The sequence below is a fragment of the Falco naumanni genome, chromosome 4 (genome assembly GCF_017639655.2).
Source record: "Falco naumanni isolate bFalNau1 chromosome 4, bFalNau1.pat, whole genome shotgun sequence".
In the NCBI taxonomy this organism is placed as follows: Eukaryota; Metazoa; Chordata; class Aves; order Falconiformes; family Falconidae; genus Falco; species Falco naumanni.
The window spans coordinates 100,721,867-100,740,402 of NC_054057.1; the positions used below are offsets into that span (position 1 = coordinate 100,721,867).

The 18,536-nt window shown below is 41.3% G+C and overlaps 1 long non-coding RNA gene across 1 annotated transcript in view; it reads left to right on the plus strand.

The window, feature by feature from the left end:
• Nucleotides 1-18,536, plus strand: part of LOC121087763 — a 40,100-nt gene that overhangs the window by 12,313 nt on the left and 9,251 nt on the right. The window contains exon 2 of the long non-coding RNA XR_005827728.1: nucleotides 592-704. This is a non-coding gene — a long non-coding RNA (uncharacterized LOC121087763). The remainder of the gene's footprint in view (nucleotides 1-591; nucleotides 705-18,536) is intronic.

Consider the following 18,536-nt stretch of genomic DNA (forward strand, 5'->3'; position numbering starts at 1 on the left):
GGCCCTGTTGTAATGATTCATATAAGGGAAGGTGTAGATACTTGTTCCCCTCTGAATACCTGTTTGCATCTTGATGACTTCTTAAGACTGAGGTGATCAAAGCTTAGCCCAGGCTGAGTGGGTGGAGGAAGGAGATATTGCTAAATGAATGCTGTGCTATTAATTGCTGAGCAGATGCCTCCCAGATTGTAAACACAGTCTTTTTGCAGGGCTGTCTCAGGGAAGCAAGATGCAGCTGAATAGATTCCAGCCTTACAACAGTGAGAAGGTGGCCACAGCATGTGCATAAAGTTGCTGCTCTAATACCTGAGCTGAGATTAGGAATGCTTTGGGTTTGTGTTCTCCATCTGAATGCTTGTCCTTCCCTAGTTCCTGTTTGTGTGATTAGAGGCTTAAACAAGTGTTGGTATAAATTAGTACGTGTTACAGCAAAAAAAGTCAAAGGTTTAAGTGGTGAATGTAGGTAGAAACAGAAAGCTTTTCAGACTACAGGGTTTTTTTCCCCTGAAGTAGAGAACCAAATTAAACTGTCTTGCAGTTCCATCCACTGTGGCATTGCTCTTTACCAACAGGTGGTTTTTTTCTCTGCAGTTTCCACTCCAATTGCGTGACCTTATTCAGCTGACTTCCATCTTGTGGAGGCACTTACTTCCCAGCCTACAATCCAGTGAGAGGCCATGGCCTTGGATCCTGATTCTGCAGATGTGAGTGTCCTTACCCTAGTTTCCATCAGTGTGCTACAGAAACCTGCTGGTTTCTGTACTAAAATTAAGCACAGGCGTGTGTGTTTGTGGAATCGGGGCCTGAGAGAACAGAATCCGAATGTCCCAGGGAGTGTGTGCTTTTTGCTTTTAACCCTCTGAAGTGTATGTGCTTTGAATTTGTTCTTGAAATGCATTCACTTTGCTGTATCTGCTTGGGAGTCCTTTTGCAATGAAGAAAAGGAAGGAGAACAGAAGTGGTTCACTCTTAGGTTGTGATAGTTGTTTTTGACAGGGGATGGGATCAGTTTGTAATTTGACAAGGTAATTGCCTCTGTCTTGTCCAAACATCTCTTGCTATGTAGGGGGTTTATGGACAGAGATCTTCAATGTCAGCAGAATAGTGGGTTTCTTGGGGACACTTTGGATGTCTAATGAAGGGGCTTCCTGAGTCCTGTCTGAAGGAAATTTATAAAGGCATGGAGCCGGTGTCATTCTGCAGTGTGAGAGGTTTTGAAAAATATGTACGTGGCTGTCTTGTGTAGTTGGCAAATGGATTTCATGGGTGTAGAGGAACTGTGTGCTCAAAGTCTATATCTCAAAATATTTCTGGAGCTGCAAAAACAACTGAAGGAAAGCTTGGGGATCTGGGATGAAGCTCTGAAACAGAAGACTGTCTTTCAGTACAGTTTTGTAGATTGGAAGTGTACAGGGTTGTGTCGATCATGGGGGTTTTTTTAGTGCCTCTTTTCGTGTTTTGGTTTTTGTTGTTTTTTAAAAAGCTATTGCATATGGAGTCATAGATCACAGTGAAAGTCATACTTCAAAAAAGCTAGAAAATTGAAAAAAATGAATGTTTTCCTTTATTTTTGTACATTCTGATTCTTTCCTTTTATTTTGCAGTTTCCAAGTGACTGAATTCTTCATTGCTACTCTTCCAAAGATGACAGTTTTATCACTAGCTACAGGAATTGGGTATCTGTTACTCATCAGGTCTTCCTTGACTCATTGGTGAGGGCTAACTGTGTACCTGCAGGGTGATTCAGCCTGTATTAAGACCTTGGTGAAATAACATTTGGATGTGCCTGGCTATCTCTGTAGGCAATGGGGAGCAGTGCTCACAGTTTTTGAGTTAGGAGCATAACCCACAAAGACCCATCTTGTCATCAGTGTTTGTTGCCAGTAGACACCTTCTCAGCAGGAACACCCTGGTGTAGTGCCTGGTGTCCAAGCCTTTTTCAGAAATGCTGGTTTCTAGCAATTCATATTCCTGCTCTGATCCTTGACCTTGTCCTGTGTCAAGCAAGATTTCTTGAGACAAACTATATTCTTTGCTGACTAACAGGTAGGGAGGTGATTATAGGCTTAAAGTGACAGTATCCTCAAGCTGTGGGAAATCTTTAAGACAGTGGCATGCTGAAGTGTGACACTTGTTTGATAGAATATGATATAACTCTTTGGTGTCTTGACTGGATTTGTTTGCTGCTTGCTTCCAGTAATACTGGACAAATTGTGTGGTCTTGCATTTTAAAGGAAGTTAGTACTTACGGAAGGTACTGATGCTGTGGAGATTTGAAGACAGACTTAGATGGCAAACTTCAGTGCGCTCTGGCAGTTGAAAAGGTGACAAAGCTGGCTCAGACCTCTCTGGGAAAGGGGAGTGACTGTGATATTTAGATCTGCTTGTGAAAGTTTCTTTTCCCAAATTTGGGGATTTACATCCGCTTCAGATTGTCCTATAACAGCTTGCAGAAGAAAGACAGTATGGTTACCCCCACTAGAAGTGTCCATTGCTTCTCCTTGGAGCCCTGCAGCAAGTGTCATTATTCTTCAGCAATCCAGGCATTGGCATTGAGGACAAGGAGACAAATACCAAGAAGGGAGGGAGCTTTCAGTTGCTTTCATGTTAAATGGCTTCCTGTGAGGTTTTTAACGTGGGGTGTTTATGGTGGAAACCTGTGGCCTAGAGATAGGAGATGCCCAGTTTGGCACCCACATCGTGTCAGTGCTGTTCAGGATGCAGCAGGGTCACCTGACTGGGCAAGAACATGTGCTGAGCTCTTCTCCGATCTCCTGCAGTTACGTGCGTGTGTGCCTGTGCGCACTCATGCTGCAGAACCAGCCAGAGGCCCTTCCCACTGCAGACCATCTGTCATCATGTATTTAAAATAATCTGAAGCTAAAATGGGAGCGTTCACTTTCCCTTTCTCTCCAGCCAGAGCCCAGAACAGGCAGCAGTCTGCCTTAAAGACTTGCAAGTAAATTGTGCAAGATCTTGGCAATGAAAGTATGTGGCGTGTGTCTCCGCAGCTGGGGAGCTGTTGCAGGAGAGGGTCAGGGGACCCTGTGCAGGACTGTGGAAGATGCCAGCATAAAAGCCCAGCCTGCATTGCCAAATTACAATTCCTGGGGTGATGGAAAGGAGTTCTTGTAGGAGCACTCACTTTGGATCTGCTTTCCTTATAATGTGTTATGTCCAACCACAAGTCTTCAAATTATATAGAAGAGTAATTTTCGCAAACAGTACACTTCTGTTTTCCAGTGACGCATAAAGGCGAGGTAAATGGTAAGAAATAAAACATGCTTAATTTAATGGGGACGACAGCAAGACAGATGGGTGGTGGTGGATCATTTACTGCAGGCCTGAGAATGCCAGCTTCTGGGTGGAGATGAGCACTGAGAAAGTGCTCAATTAATCTCACTGGAGGCCAGTGAGCTGCTTGTGCTCGCGCTCGCTCATGAGCTGCTGTGGGAACTCAACTGTGTTTGTGAATTCGTGTTGTCTCTGGGGATGTCTGTACGGGAGTGATTGTTCTTCATATAAACACCTTCCCTCTCAGGCAAACAAAGCAATTTGTGCTCAGACAAGTATTTGCAATTCTCCCATTTTGTAATTCATTTCTCAAAAAACATTGTCATTCAGCTGTGGAGAAGAAATAATGCTATCCACCCACAAATAAAGGGCAGCAAACAGTCCGTGATCTCTTCAGGCTAAAAACTGTTTGCTCAAAAGATTTGCCAGCTACTTTTCAAATAACAAAGATCTTCACAAAAGCATGGACTGGGTGATGATTAGTGTGGGATGTTTGGGTTTTTTTTTTTTCTGCAGCCTGCTTTTCTTTTACCCCCTAACCTGCATGGGTGCTGTACCCTGTCCTTTATGTGCATGTCTTTAAGACCTAAGGCTGTTGCACATAAAAGGCACATGCTTAAGTGGCTGAGACAAGTAAAGGTAATGTTTTCTTTTAAGGCAAGGAGAAAGCTGGTAGGAGTTGCCCTTAATCTGTCCCCCTTGTACCACTGGTGATGAAATTTTCTGGTTCTTCCTGGATATGACAGTGAGAGAAGGACTCATCAGATAGCCCAATTCAATTAATATAGGTATGTATAGCACAAGACAGTAACGCCAGCATGACAAGATAGTGGATCTATGGATCACTAAGAGGATAGCATGGACTGTCATCTATGGGCAGTGTTCTATACTGTTGCATCTGGCATGTGTCTCATCTGAAATCTGTGTACTGATCTGCAGGTGAAGTATTTCCCAGCATGGTCTGCCTTTCAGTGCACCTGTTCTTACCAGTCACCTTATGCATATAACGAAATAGCTTGTCTCTTGCTGCTTTTTTTCCTAAATAAAATGGGGAAATTTCCCTTTAATTGTAGGAAACTCCAGCATGACCTTCCTCAAACTGTCTCCCTCCTTAGCTTTTAGCTATGGTATTTCTAGTGTGTCTAAAGAGAATTGTTAACCAAGTTGGATCCTAATTTAGTAGGTGCAATGCTTTGTATTGCTACTGAAGTCTTTGCACTGCTTGGAAGTCTAGGCCCTTTTGAATGATGGAAGATTTTGAGCTGGGTTTAGTATAGGAGTAAATTCCACATGGACATGGGAGGGGAGTATATTGTATGATTTTTGTACTTCAGAAGCAAAATGAGCACATACAACTTGAATGTAATTTAACCTGGGTTTGCAAGAACTGTATTGTCTTGGGTGGAGCCAGGGTTGTAGCAAGGAGCTCAACAGTCTATAGATCTTCAGCTCACCTGAGAGGTGTTGTAGGAATGTGGGTTTGGCTGGCAAAGCCAGCAATGCCCACTCCTCTCCTGTAGTGCATTCTTGCTGGGTTGTGTCAATGTGGCAGTCTGTAAGGCCTCAGTGTAAATCTGATTATTGAAATGAACCAGGCTAAGAAATCTCATCTTGGGATGGGGGTGGAGGCTGGGGGGAAGGCGAAAGGCATCGGGCCTGAAGGGCAAGACTGTCTTCAGTGGCAAAGGCAGTTTATGAAAGTGTTTGCAGAACTTAGTGTCACTTGGAGTGGTGGTACTTCACCTCATTCTGAAAATTTAGGGTGTTTATTCCATACAAAGAGGTAATAAAGCAAATTCTTGTAGCAGAGTCTAGGAAATGGATGAAAACACCTCAGGGTTTGGCAGTCTCAATGAACTAGCCTTCTGTTTGAAGACCCTGCATTTTTTTTAGTAGCATTTTGTTCTGTGTTGTAGCCTGCTGTAAGGTACAGATTGTTAGCCAAAGAGTTATGAGACTTGAATCCAGGAGTGGATTCCATCCAGACTGGTCCCTTCTTAAAAGTGACAGATACCAAGCGATAGATGAAGTCTCTTCTGGATGGGCTTGTATCCTTGTTGTCTCCCAAGGGTATATGCTACCTAGTTCCTGCCTAGCACAACTGATGGGAACTTATGCAGGGATGTCTGCCGCTTTCGATTCACTAAAGACCTTCCTGCTCTTATGGAAAGGAAAAGCAGATCGGTGGCAAGAGCAATGTGTTCTGTACTGCATAGCTCTCCTTGCTGAGTCTGAGTCAGCTAAGGAGTAACAGCTCCATGGCCAGATGAGGGGTGGGATTCCTCATGGTGCTGGCATCCTGCTTAGAGCAAAGGATTTCCCTTAGAGCTAGAGGAAACAGACAAGTTTATGCAGAACTTCAGCATGCATCAGAAGGCATAATTCTCTTTTAGGTGATTGCTTTCATAGTGAATTCTTCTGGGCTCTTCCTTTAACAATTACTGGCTTTAGGTAAAGGAAGATGTTTCAGATTCTAATACCCACTGAATAGCTGCAACAGTAAACCTTTGGTGTGTCTGAAGCACAGGAATGCTAATTTATCTCATCCACCTCAACACAAGGAATCAGTCAAGGGGGAATGAGATCTGAGACACTTTCAAATACCAAAAAAAGGCAGCTGAAATAGGAAGAATTATGGCTCATGCATCTTTTCCCTTTCTTCCCCTGACTTGCTGAGGTTGAAACCGTGACCTTCTTGATGGCAAGAAGGTTTTAACACCAGAGCTGAATTCTTAATCTGAGGAGAGTTATATTCTGAGTAATACTTTGTGTGCACAATTACAAGAACAAATCTTTGCTGGTATAAATTAACACCACTAACTGACTTTGACCCAGTTCAGACTTGCATGCATCTTCCCTCTCCTCCTTTTACATATCACATTATCTCAGTTTTATCAGATCTGTCACTGGCCAGTGATAAAGAAGTTAAATGATAGAGGGATGGTTCTGTAGTGGCCTTTTGCATGCTGAACATCAGAAGCTTCTCTGACCATCTAAGAATCAAAGTAACTTACTGTCTAACATCTGTCATTGATTATGCAATGCATTCTTCTTTGCACCCCTTAAAATGTGAAGTGTACAGGACACAGGAATTTATTGCCTGTACCAGAAACTGCATAGCAAACTGCTGCTGGAATAATAGTGGAGTTCTATGTACTGTGTAGTACTACGGAGTACTGTGTAGTACTATACAATGGATTACTTAACATTGCTGTTTAGCAATACCTGATTGAGCAATAAGATGCAAAGCAGCACATGGTGAGATCACTTTACATATGGTTTTAAAATCTCTAAAGCTGTAAGACAAAGTGGGTATCTTATATTTAGAGTGACCTGAGTCATCCTAAATAATGCTGACTACCCACATACCAGAACTATAGTCATATTATAGAGGTTGCTGAATCAGGACTTGCCTGTGGATATCCTTGTCTGTGTGAGTAATTGCACTGAAGTTAATAACACTTGTTAATAAAGTACAGCTTCTGGGAATTAGGTCAGATCAAGCCTTGGTATCTTACTGTAGGATGATTTGTACCTAACATATTGTTCCATTAAACACGGACTTGTACTGATAGCTTTCAGTGCTGTAATAGCTGTGATTAGTGGTAGTTCTTGTTCCATATAAACATCTGTCTTTCCCATGTAGATTTTCTGGATAGTTCTCCTGTTGGCTGTTCCCAGAGTGTCTCATGTGAGAGGCGGCATACCACTTCTGAGGCAGGCCAAAGTGGGAAAACATGCTGAAAAAGCACCTTTATGTTAACACAGTGGGAAAGTGTCTCTGTGTATGACACAAAGGTCAAAACATTAAATCTTTAGGCTTAGTGAACTGAGATGTTTATAAGCAACCAAAGTGGTAAAAGCCTGATAGGAGAAAGTATAGTACAGGTGAAGTTAGAAGCAATCGAAATATTTGTTCATCTGGATAAAGCTCTGCTCTTAGTTTTGAATGCTGCAGAATGAAGTTGCATAACTAGTCCTGTCCTGCTCAGGTATGCATGCCTTGCATGAGGTACCAACCACCCTGATGTCCCCTTGACTTCAGGGTGTCCTGATTCAGTACCTTCCATCCCTCATTCTGTTTGAAGGCTCAGCTTTGTAGAAAGAGATGCCAGATTACCTCTTCAGTGCAGAGAGGTTTGGTGTCCTTCAAATTCTGGCCTCTCAAATTCTGAAGAAATGTGTGCACTAGGAGATGAACCAGGAAGGTTTTTGTTATTTTGTTTTCTCCTGTGTTAGTGAACTTGTCGCAAATTACACAACTAACTCTGCTGGGTTTCTGCTGAAATCTGTGGTTGGAATTCAATTTGCCTTGTGTGTCTGCATTTCCCAGCTTCTCTTGATGAAAGTAGGCTCCAACAGTGCACATTGTCAGGGTCTTGCATTCAGTCAGCTGCAGGTGTATTTTAAAAGCCTGAGGGCAGATTCTGTTTGGATATGAAGCTCTGTAGCTCAGATAGCTGATTATCAAAGTGGCTGAAACCAAAGCTGTTGTGAGTAGCCCAGTGAGGAAGGGGTTAGAGGAGCAACTAGCTGCTCTGAAAGGGCCAGATGTCATTGTGACCTTGCTTGATCACTGTAGTATGTAAGTGGCTTTTGTCAGGCAAATGAATTCAAATGCTGACTTATAACCAACAGCTGAGAAATTACGCCCATTGTTTGCTTAACCTGCCTTTTTAGGGGTCTGCCTCAGAGTTGTCTCACTCCTCTGAAATGAATACTGTTAAGGTCAAATTGTTTAGCTCCTGGTTCCTACTCCGTAATTTTGATGTGTTTGCAGTTGTCGTGTGGCTTGCTTCAGTGCTCCTTTGAATTTCTTGATAACCGAAGAAAGATGTATGCACTGCATACAGAAGAGGTAGGGGAGACTGAAAAGATTATAGAAATTGATGTGAGAGCATATTAAAGGAAGAAGCAGATTTTTTTTCTGTTGCCTACCTCCTGAGGTTACCCTGCTTAGTATGGTGCGAGGGAGGAGAAAAAGGTGTTGCAGTGGGTCACAAAGGCTGCCTCATTCATGAGCCTGCATTATAGTTGACTGACATTCAGATTCTTGTAGTGTGCAGAGCTTTTGTACTCGCCGCTCCCCCACCTCCCACCCCCAATATACATCCCGGTGCTGTGTTACTGCTGCAGTATGTTTAAAGACAGAGGGAGGAGGCTGTCCCATTGAATTTCTACCTCCTTTCTCATTTCCCAAGCCTGGTGCAACCATAAAATGAGATATTTCAAAGGCACAGAATGGTAATGAGTACTTAAAACAGTTTCTCCGTAGACTTCAGAGTATTGTTGATACACCTCCTTTCCTGAGTAACAAGGCACATCAGCTTTTCCAAGATGAAGTTATGATGTAAACTTTCCAGCCAAACTAACTGTGTGATAAATCAGTACATGGTCCTTGCTGTATTTTTATATTTGCAATTGGTAACGTGACAGTTACCCATAAGTTTTTAAAAATGCAGCCTTTTCTGTAGCAAAGGCAGGAATCCATAGGCAGAATTTGCCTGATTTCTCTGGGAGGCTGCTGCATTAGGTTGTATTTTGTGGTTTCTTTGAGAAATAATGAGATAGGAGGGAATTTCAGCCCAGGACAAGACTACAGTCTCCTTCAAATGGTCATGTACAGCTCAACAGTCAGCAAAATCATCAGGTTGCTGATGAGAAGATGTATCAGTGTGCATTTCCCCTGTGGTCAGTGTTGTTATCTCTGATGCACAGCTCGGTATGCGGTAAGATTTCGCAGTGGTCTTCCTTGGAATTACAGTCAGCCAAGAGGAAACCAAGACTGAGCATCTTTTCTAGCAATAGGAGATGCTGATTATTCCCTCTAGGATGTGATCTTGGAAAGGAGAGATTGAAGCCAGCTATGACAGGAAGAAAGAATTGCATTCCTCTGTTCTTAAAACAGACTTGAAGCTGGCACTGTTTTCCCCAGTGTGTGACATTTGCAAATGCATATTTTAAGAGCTGGCCTCAAGCTGTGTCTGTGGGCTGGCAGGGCCCACTGGAGGCTGCTGTGGTGGGGACTAGATGTCCCCCAGTCTCTAAACCTCTGCTCGGTTGCCACCAGTGACACCTCATCTGTGTGTGATGGTATGTCTTGATTGTTTTCAGCTTTTGCTTGTAAACAGACAGGCCCACCCCTGTTTGTGGATGTCACTGTTCATTGCTGGTTTGCTTCTGCCACGTCTCCCTAGGCCAGGCTGGCCTCATTCTCAGTATCAGTGGGGGTTTGGGTGGGAGAATAGAGTGTAAAGGAAAAGACTGAAGTCAGGGAGCAAGCCCAGAAACATTGGGTACTCAGTGACTAGCCACGTGCTCCCAGTGGACCAAAGCAGTTGGCTTCTCTTTCTGCTCTGTCATTTGACACTGGAGTCTGTGTCTGTTTCTGTAAACACATCAGTAACCGCCTTCTGAGTTTCTTGATGGGGTGCTTATTCCAGGTATCACTGTCATTTGAGACCAGTAGTTGGTGGAGGGTAGCTAATGGCACAGATACTCCATTGGAAGGTAAGGCTTCCCACTGCCTGCCAGGGGAATGAAAAAGCAGGAGGATTTATGGCAAATGCAGCCAGTTGAAGGAAAGGTGTTATGAGCTATCACAATTACATGTTGTTCTTTAAATGTGTTTTTACAGCATCTGCTCCTGCCATTCTCAAATCATGTATCAGGTTTGGATGTGCCTTAAGGTGTGATCATTTGAACATAATACATCTGGGCTTCCTTCTGTTTTTTCTTGATACCCTCAGGCTGACAACTTGAGGTTGAATGTAAGTGTGAGCTGTGTGGCACCTCTGATGTGATATGATGTGGTATGACTCAGCTTAATAGGGTAAGCTGCCACCACAAAGTACTCACAACCCAGTTGTCTTCTCACCTCCTGCTTCTACTCACAGTAAACTGACCTCCTGAAAAGTGCATCAAGAGCAGGGGCTGAAAAAGAAATGAGGGTATGAACCTATTTTGCTAGACTTGAAAGTACTAGGTTAAGTTTTCTGTGTTGGCTTTTTGTCCCTTAACATGAAGCTTGTAAGCTTTCAAGATTATCACTGTTCAGGCCATGATAGCTGGTTGGATGCCTTATTGAGAGTGTAAAATGGAATAATAATGGTCAATAAAAGAAAAAATTTGAAACAGTTAAATAGCGAAGATCCACACTAGACTTTAGTAAAGCCTGCGTGCCACATTCAGCAGCAGTTCTGATGTTGTCCAGGGGATAGGTAGACATGATTGACCTCTTGTCCATATTGCAGAGCAGTTGTTTTGGTAGTAAAGATACTACTTGAGTTGTTTTTTTTTCTCTTCCTCTGTTGTCCCCACCCCCTCAATGCTATGAAGATAGCTGTTGACTTAGAGCATCCCTTCCTTCTCTGTTCAGGTTTTATGCTGTGGCAGATATTTATCTTTAGGCAGGAAGTGATGAGGTTAGTCCCTGCTGAGCTGTCAGATTAACGGAAGCTATTCAGGAGAAATCTGATTGATGCAGGAATAGCTGTAAAAGGGAATGGGGGCAGAGAAAAGAAGGATGGTTCAGGCCAGGATAAGATGCAGCTACAGGGCTAAGCAAAAAGGGCAAAAATAGAGGCAAGCATAGGGTGGTAGGAAGTACTTCTTGTCCCTTTAAACTTAAGAAGTTTAAACTCTTTATTTCTGTCTTGGTCTGGAGGAGCTAGATCAAGAGGAAATTAATGCTAAGTAAGAGGTTTAGAAAAGACAGACCTTGCTTGCTTTAGTACTGACAGGCAAACTGTCTGTAACTTCTGGAGCAATGAAGGTGCAGTCTGAGCAAGATTTTTTTTTTTCCCCCTTCCTCCCTCCTTTTTTTACTTTTTAAAAAACACAAACAACAAAAACCAGAAAACTGGGAAAGTCTTATGCAGAGTCCCAAGAGTAGGGAAACCCAGGAACCTGGATGTGTTTTAAAGGGCAAAGTAGAGGGGCTGCAACATTGTCTGCCACTGCCATGTGCATGCTCATGTTGGCAGATGCTGCCTTTGGCTCTAGCTTGGAGGGAAGTGTTGGAGTGATTTCTGGGTACAGAGTTTGGTGCAGGGGTATAAAAAATATGGGAGAAGCAGAAACAAAGTGATGGCAGTAGTTTTCTGACACATCAGGTGTGCCTAAGGATGGTATTTCAAATGTAGACCTTCCACAAAAAAAAAGAAGTGAAGAAAAGCAGGAAGAACATCCTGTAGATAGGGCTAGAACACCCAGGAGCTTGATGTTCCTGCTCAGATCTGTTCTTCCAAGCAGCTAGAGCATTAGTATGCTTGAGCAGCCTTCGTGGCTACTGGTTAATTCCTCTACTGTGCTGTGCCTGGGGACTTCAGGACACAGGTCTTCCTTGTATCTGGCCTGGATAAACAACCTACAATACCAACAGGCAGAGCAGTTGTATTAAAAAAAAAAAAAAAAAAAAGGTGCACATGCTCCTCAGCTGATATATTCATGTCCTGAAAATAATGCCTGATTCAGGGTGTGGGGTCCTACAGAGCTGTTTTCTCCTGAATACAGGTTGCCTGCAGTGGCTATGCTGTTTAGACTGGTTCACGCTGCTCAGCAGCTTGGGAAGTGTGAAGAAGTCATCGTGATGCTGGTGTATCTAATGCTTGTGGATCCCCCTCACCTGATTGATCTTGATGGGCCATAGATATGGTAGCAGATCCTGGGGAAGTGGAGGGGACAACTGTGGTGGAAATGTCTGTGGAACCACAGCTTCAGTCTGACCTCTCATTTTAAAGCTTCTGATACTATGAACCCAAAACTGAACTAAAACAAAACCCTGTTACATGCTTTTGAGTAACAGTTTGACTAAAACCTGATATTCTTTGGGAAGAACTTCTGGTTCCTGAGAGGGTGCCCCTATTCTGTTTTCTACTGAACTGGTTGGAAGTCATGGAACCCATAAGCAGATGCCTTTTAAACCTGGTTCTTACTCATAAAAGAATTGTTTTACCAGAATGAAACAGTATGGTTTTACCTGGAAGTGAAACTGAATCAGAACTATGCTGAAAGGGCAACCATTCAGCTTGTTACAAATTTATTCTGTGACTAAATATAAAAGTGCCTCTGTAGGCCTCATATTACAGCCAGGGCTGATGCAGAGAGGTGTTGGGACTTGCCATGGCTGCTAGGTTCAACTGCTTAAGTTTTCAAGGTGGGAATTATTTGACTGTCCCTGTCTCTTCAGGAGATTCTACTCTCGTGCCCCATTTTGGGGTACAAGATCAGTGCTTCTGGCAGAGCAGAGCTTTGGATGTGGTTGTATGAAATGAGAATCTCTTCTGTTCTTTATGCTGTAGATGGTTGAAACCTCTACTTCAAGGATGGTTGAGGTGTGGCGGCATTGAACTTGGGGGAAGGCATGCAGAAGGAAGACTTTGACGTTGGGTGATTTGGGGACATTTAACGTTGGCTGTAGGGCTAGAGTGCTCTCTGCTGTTACACTGCAGCTCAGAATAGCTATAAAGAGTGAGCCGGTTGAGTTTCAGTCCTGCTAGCCTTGTGTGTTACCCTGGACAGTGCAAATAACACAAAGGAGGTAGTGAAGCTTAAAAGAAGAATTATCTGATGCAAAACAAACCAACCCATTAGGATGTCAGACAGCTGCATTCCTTTCACAGTAGGCCATGAGTAAGAAAAAAGGAAAATGACCATATTGTTTGGATCAGTAAAGCTGTTTACCCCCTCACCTTTCACCACAGCTGGCATGGGGCTACTTATCAAACACACACATATATATATATATATAGTTACACATGTTCCTTTTCCAAGTTAAGTAAAGGTGGCCCATCCACCTAAGTCAAAATTGGCAGTTTTGTCTTTTTCAAGATGAAGTGACTTGTTTGTGTGGCAACCCTTTTAAACTGACAGTGATACTCTTCTGAACTGTCCTTTCTCTTTCCCATCTTCCTTCATGTTTAAGGGGCTTTGCCGCTTCGAGCATCGCTGCAAAAGCAGAGCTGGAGCTTTTTTGTCTCTGAAATAAGGTGCTTGTCTCAAGGAGTTGGAATTAATTATTTTGGCTATCTCAGAATGCTTGTTCACCTGACTGTTCATTCATTACAGAATGTGGAAATAAAGATAGTTCTGTCCTGAGAAGTTGGGCAAGGCATTTTGAGGACCTTGAAAGTTGCTGGATGTGATACTGGAGAGTCCAATATTGGCATTTCCTTCTTGGTTGTAACAGTGGAATTTCCAGTAGTGTCTACAGGAACTGTTTATGTAAAGGCCGTGTTGAGAGTTTTGAAATAAACATACATTTTGGCTATGACCTCATCGTTATGTTTTGGGGTGTTTTTTTAGGGCAAGATCTTGAAGGTAGGTGGGAGGAATTGTAACGATGAGATCAGCAGATAGAGAGTCAGACTTTTGGAGTGCTCTCCCTGTGTCTAATCCCAGACCCCTGCCCAGATGGAAATTTACATAATCCTGTTTTTACTTCCTCTCTGTTTTCAGCTGGTGGAGTAGTCTTTGCTTTGAAGTTAGGAGTTTCTGCATGGGGGAGGCTTGCAAAAGCACTGTAGAAAGAATGTTAGGGCATAGATGCATACAAACCATTACTGTAAATGTAAAGCTTTTCAGCTGATCTGTGCAGTATAACTCCGATGGTTTTGTATAACATTTGACTGGGTCATCCCTTGAACTAGTTTTGAGACTAGACTACTTGTTGCCAATGTCTAAAATCTAATTTGCTTCATGTATGTGTTTTTATCAGGCCTGGAATTCTAGCTTTATCTAGACCTGTTCAGAACTTGGGGTTTTTTCCAGTCTAATTTAGTATAATACTGTCAAAAATATTGCTCTTAGGAACGCTAGCAGTGTATAAAACTCTATCTATCACTTTTGGTACTAAACTGAATCTGAATTACTGAACTTTCCAAGATGAAAGCAGCTGCAGGGAATTCTCTTAATTCTGTCAGTTTGTTGTTTTGCCTTCTTTTAAAGGGAAAGGAGAATTTTATTCTTTCTGCCACTTAAGCTTCAAACAGTGACAATTTGGGACATATGCTAAGTGTAAGGCTCTAGTCCCTTTTGCTGTAAGTGTTGTAGAGAGAATTTTGTTAAGATAAATGTAAGGTGAATCGTGTAAAGAATTTATTTTAAAAACCCTGATCTTTGGATTATTGTCTAAGAGAATATTTGATCTTCAAAACCATGGGTATAAATGAAAAGATAATTTCTGGGTATAAATGAAAAGATAATTTCTAAGTCTACGTGATCTTAAACCAAAGGAAGCCCAATCATGCTCTTCAAGGCTGTTTCTTTCATTTCTGGTCAGTAAAATCCACAGTGATGATTTCCTCAATTAGGAGTAAGTCCATTCCAATAACTGTAAGTATAGTTTACAACAATGATCTGAGTTTGAGGTGTCAGAAAAGGGAAGGAAATAAATGCCACTTGACATATAAGTCTTTTTTTCATCTGCAGGCTGCTTTTTTCATAAAGGAACAATTTTTTTTCTAAAAAGCTACAGTTACCAGGTAATACAAGATCTTAAATTAAGACTTCCTTGTAACTTAGTGACACAAAGCTTAGCATTTATATGTAGTGACTGTTCCAAAAGTGAAAACATGAGTCTTTCATTCTTATGTATATTCAAGAACATTAGTTAAATTTTTTCAATAGTGCTTTAAGTCCTTCTTAAATACTGTTGGCTGTGACTATCGGAACATTGAGTAATGAAAAACCGTGGCAGAACTGTAAGGAAAAAAAAAAAGAATTTAGCTTTTGTAATTCAGAAGAGCTTTCAATGTTTCAAAATATGTTTTCTAAAATCATTTTTTTGAAAGATAAATTATCCACAAAGCATGAAAAGCAATGGTAAATGATTTTAACACCAAAGTACAGTGAAAAGTCGTCTGGTTTTTTGTTTGTTTGGGTTTATTTTCCTCACAAAAAATATTGCATCCTGTGGCTTAGTCTTTGAACCATTTGGGATTTAAGGGTACCGTAGGATTATGCTGTTCTCTATGGACAGTGAAACTAGACACTTGACTTTCTGAAGAAGAAGCTGGAACTTTTGGTAATCACAAGACTGAGAGCTGATCACAGGCTCCAAGATGAAATTGTGAGATTTGCAATGCTGTGAAGGCAGACTTTTTTTTTCCTCCTTTAACAGTAGGACTTTCCAGAATGTAGCATAACTTTATATGATTCATAGTCCATGGTAAAGATCCCAGTTTGTTGTAATCTCTTAAAGGGGAGAAATGATACATAACTGAAAGAGGCTTCCTCATGGTGATAATCCTCTAAAATCAAAAGGCAATATGTAAAACACTTGGGTTGTGCCAACCTTATGCTCCACATATAAGTCTTCTCTCACCGTTGTGTGCAGTGCTTAATCTTGACATTATGCTAAGGATGATGCAGGAAATCTTATGTTAATATGCTGATGTATAATAAATGTCAGAGAAAAATCATACAGCTCAGGAACTGGCCTAAGAATAATAGCAACCCAAGAAGAGGTTTAAGTATTACTGGTAATGGTTTCCCTGTGAGAAATGAATGTGAACACTAGATAATGTTGTTTTGGTGGGAGCAGGTTAGCAGTCAGTATACCTCCTGGTATAGAGGTGTCAGTCCCTGCAGGCTCTTAATGTCATTCTCCTACCCTGGTAATTGTGCTACCTGACAAATCAGCAGTTATGGGAAGAAACTGGACATAAAGAAGCTCCTGAGCAGGGACAATTGTATCACTCATCAAGCAGGTCCTATTTGAGCTTCTCGTATTTTCTGTATTGAAAATGCTAAATGTATGTCACTTGGTGGGAAACTAATTTTGTTTCCTTAAGCAGTATTTCTCAACAGAAAATGCCACTATACAAAAGAAACTCGCTGCCTTTGTTTTAAATGGAAGTGGAAAGCTGTGTGTTGTAGAATTTCACTGGTTTTTTCTCAATATGATTTCTCGTTTTGTTCTAAACACTTAATCCTCTGAGAAAACTATTTCCAGAGAAATAAGATCTCTCTCAATCCAGAGTTAAGATGTTATTGCTGCTGAAAATTCTGAAAATTTTCCACTGGGGGGGAGAGGAAATTCTGTCTTCTGTCAAAAAAGGAAAAGCTAATACTTTTTTGCCTTGAATCTAGAAGCTTCCTTAAAAAAATATGTTAGTTTTTAATGAGCAACTTTTTCACACAAAAGTTGATTTAGAGACCCTGTTTCCCACTGAAAACAGTCGGGAGAAGAAAGAGGCAGCTTGCCTCAATTATGTGATGAGCAAGGTCGTAATGAAATATCAAATTCCTTTGTTAAAAATAAACCAGGAACCAACTGATTGAAATAGTTTAGGAAGGACACTTTTGACATATAGAAGATTTTTCACAATTCTTAGGGATGCAAAAATGTGCACAGTTTTCCTAATACAGAGTTTTGGACAGATGCCCTGTGGTATTAAGAGCAAACAGATACAGAAATCCGTTCCTAGGGGGACATAAGAGTCTGTTCAGCAGATACTGGTGCCAGCGTTAATATATAGCTTGCTAAATATTCTGTAAGCTGTAATGCTAGTAATGTTTTTGTTTTGTAGTTTCTTCATTCCCAGAGTATCAAGTTATTCATAACTTCTCTAAATCTGATTTCTATATTTAAACCCACTGATATGATTAACTGAAACAGCTTATCCTATCAATCACTCTGAGTATTTCATGTATAGAAACTGCACTCTGAAAAGGAAATATGGCCTACTAAGGTGTAAAATAAATGCTGAGAGAAAATGAGGCGGTTGACTGTGGCTGTCAAAATTGAGGGAGTTCTGAGGGCTTTTCATTTGCAAATATTTTTTTTTCTATGTCTGTCTAAGGTCAAGTCACTTGTCAATCAGTTTCTAGAGTTCTGCATGTATTGTGATCCCATAGATATAATATAATGAATAGTCTCTGAATAAAGTTTAACATTTCATACTTTGATCTGTTTGTAAATTTGTATATGGTTCTTATATTGGCAGTAAATTTAAGTCTGAAAGACCTAGCAAAGTAAATGAAAAATATCTAGAAAAAAACCAAACAAAAAACAAACCCAAACAAACCCCCCCAAAACCAAAATGGTTAACACCCACCTTTCCACATCCTCCCAAATCATTAAGAGTGATTATCTTGAAAGAGTGGATGAAGCCTGACTTTGAGTCTAGGCCTAGTTTCAGTGGCTTTAGTTGAAAATTTCAAGGTATATCGAGAGGGGAACATGCAAAAATACAGGGAGTGGAGGAGGAGATACAGTCCAGCATGAATGCCTGCAAATACCAGTTCAAGGCCAAGAGTTCTGTTTGACGAGAAAACACAACTGAGTATGCTGGCCTACAAATAGTTTGACATTTTGGCTTGTGCCTTGGCTGTTATGTATTCAGAAGGGAGTTGTACCTAGGAGAACTAGGTACAAAGCAAGAAAAATCTAAAAAACTATTGGCATAATTAGTAGGTGAAATTAGCATGCTGGCAGCTGGGCTAAAAAGCTTTTGGCCAACTTGAAAATGGAAAGCCAATAGCAATTGTTAAGTAAACTTGCTGCAGTCACTGTTGACAAAGAAACAAGGAGCCTTAATGATAATGAAACATCTTGTTCTTGATGTAGTTGGTCAGTTTCTTTGACTCCATTGATTACTTTTTTTCGCCTATTCAGCCTAGTCACTAATCTGACACAGTGAGTAGAGTTACTTAGCTATTGCTTGGGTTTATGATTTCCAGTTGTTCTCTGTTATTGAGAGTTCTTTGGGTCCTGTTCATGTGGCTGCACGTGTATATGAACTTGTCCTACACAGAAAAGTCACTTGCTAATAGTTTTACACCTGGATTTAGTCTGGAAGATGCTTGCATGTGAGAAATCTCTGGTTCAATCTTTACTGAAGCTGGTTAGCAGTAGGAACCAAAATGATGAACACGTGAGGTTTACTTTTGAGATTATTACAGCAGCAAACTTAATGCTGTGTTTCACTAGTTAAGTCACTTCCTCCTTGAGGACTAAAGGAGTCACTGGACTGTGTAGGTACCCAAACTGAAGACTTTTGTCACATTACAGTAAAAAAATAGTTGGATCCTTTCAATTTTTTTTTTTTTTTTGGGGGGGGGGAGCTTACGAATCAAATCTGTTTGTGTTCAGTCTCTCATTTCCAATGGGCAGCAGTTTGAACCAGTTCTTTGTCTATTGGAAAATATTTGTGTGCTTTCAGAGGCCACTGAGTCAGTGCCATACGGAGCAATTGAAATTACAAGCAAATATTTTCCTCTTTCATGCAGTTAAGTGC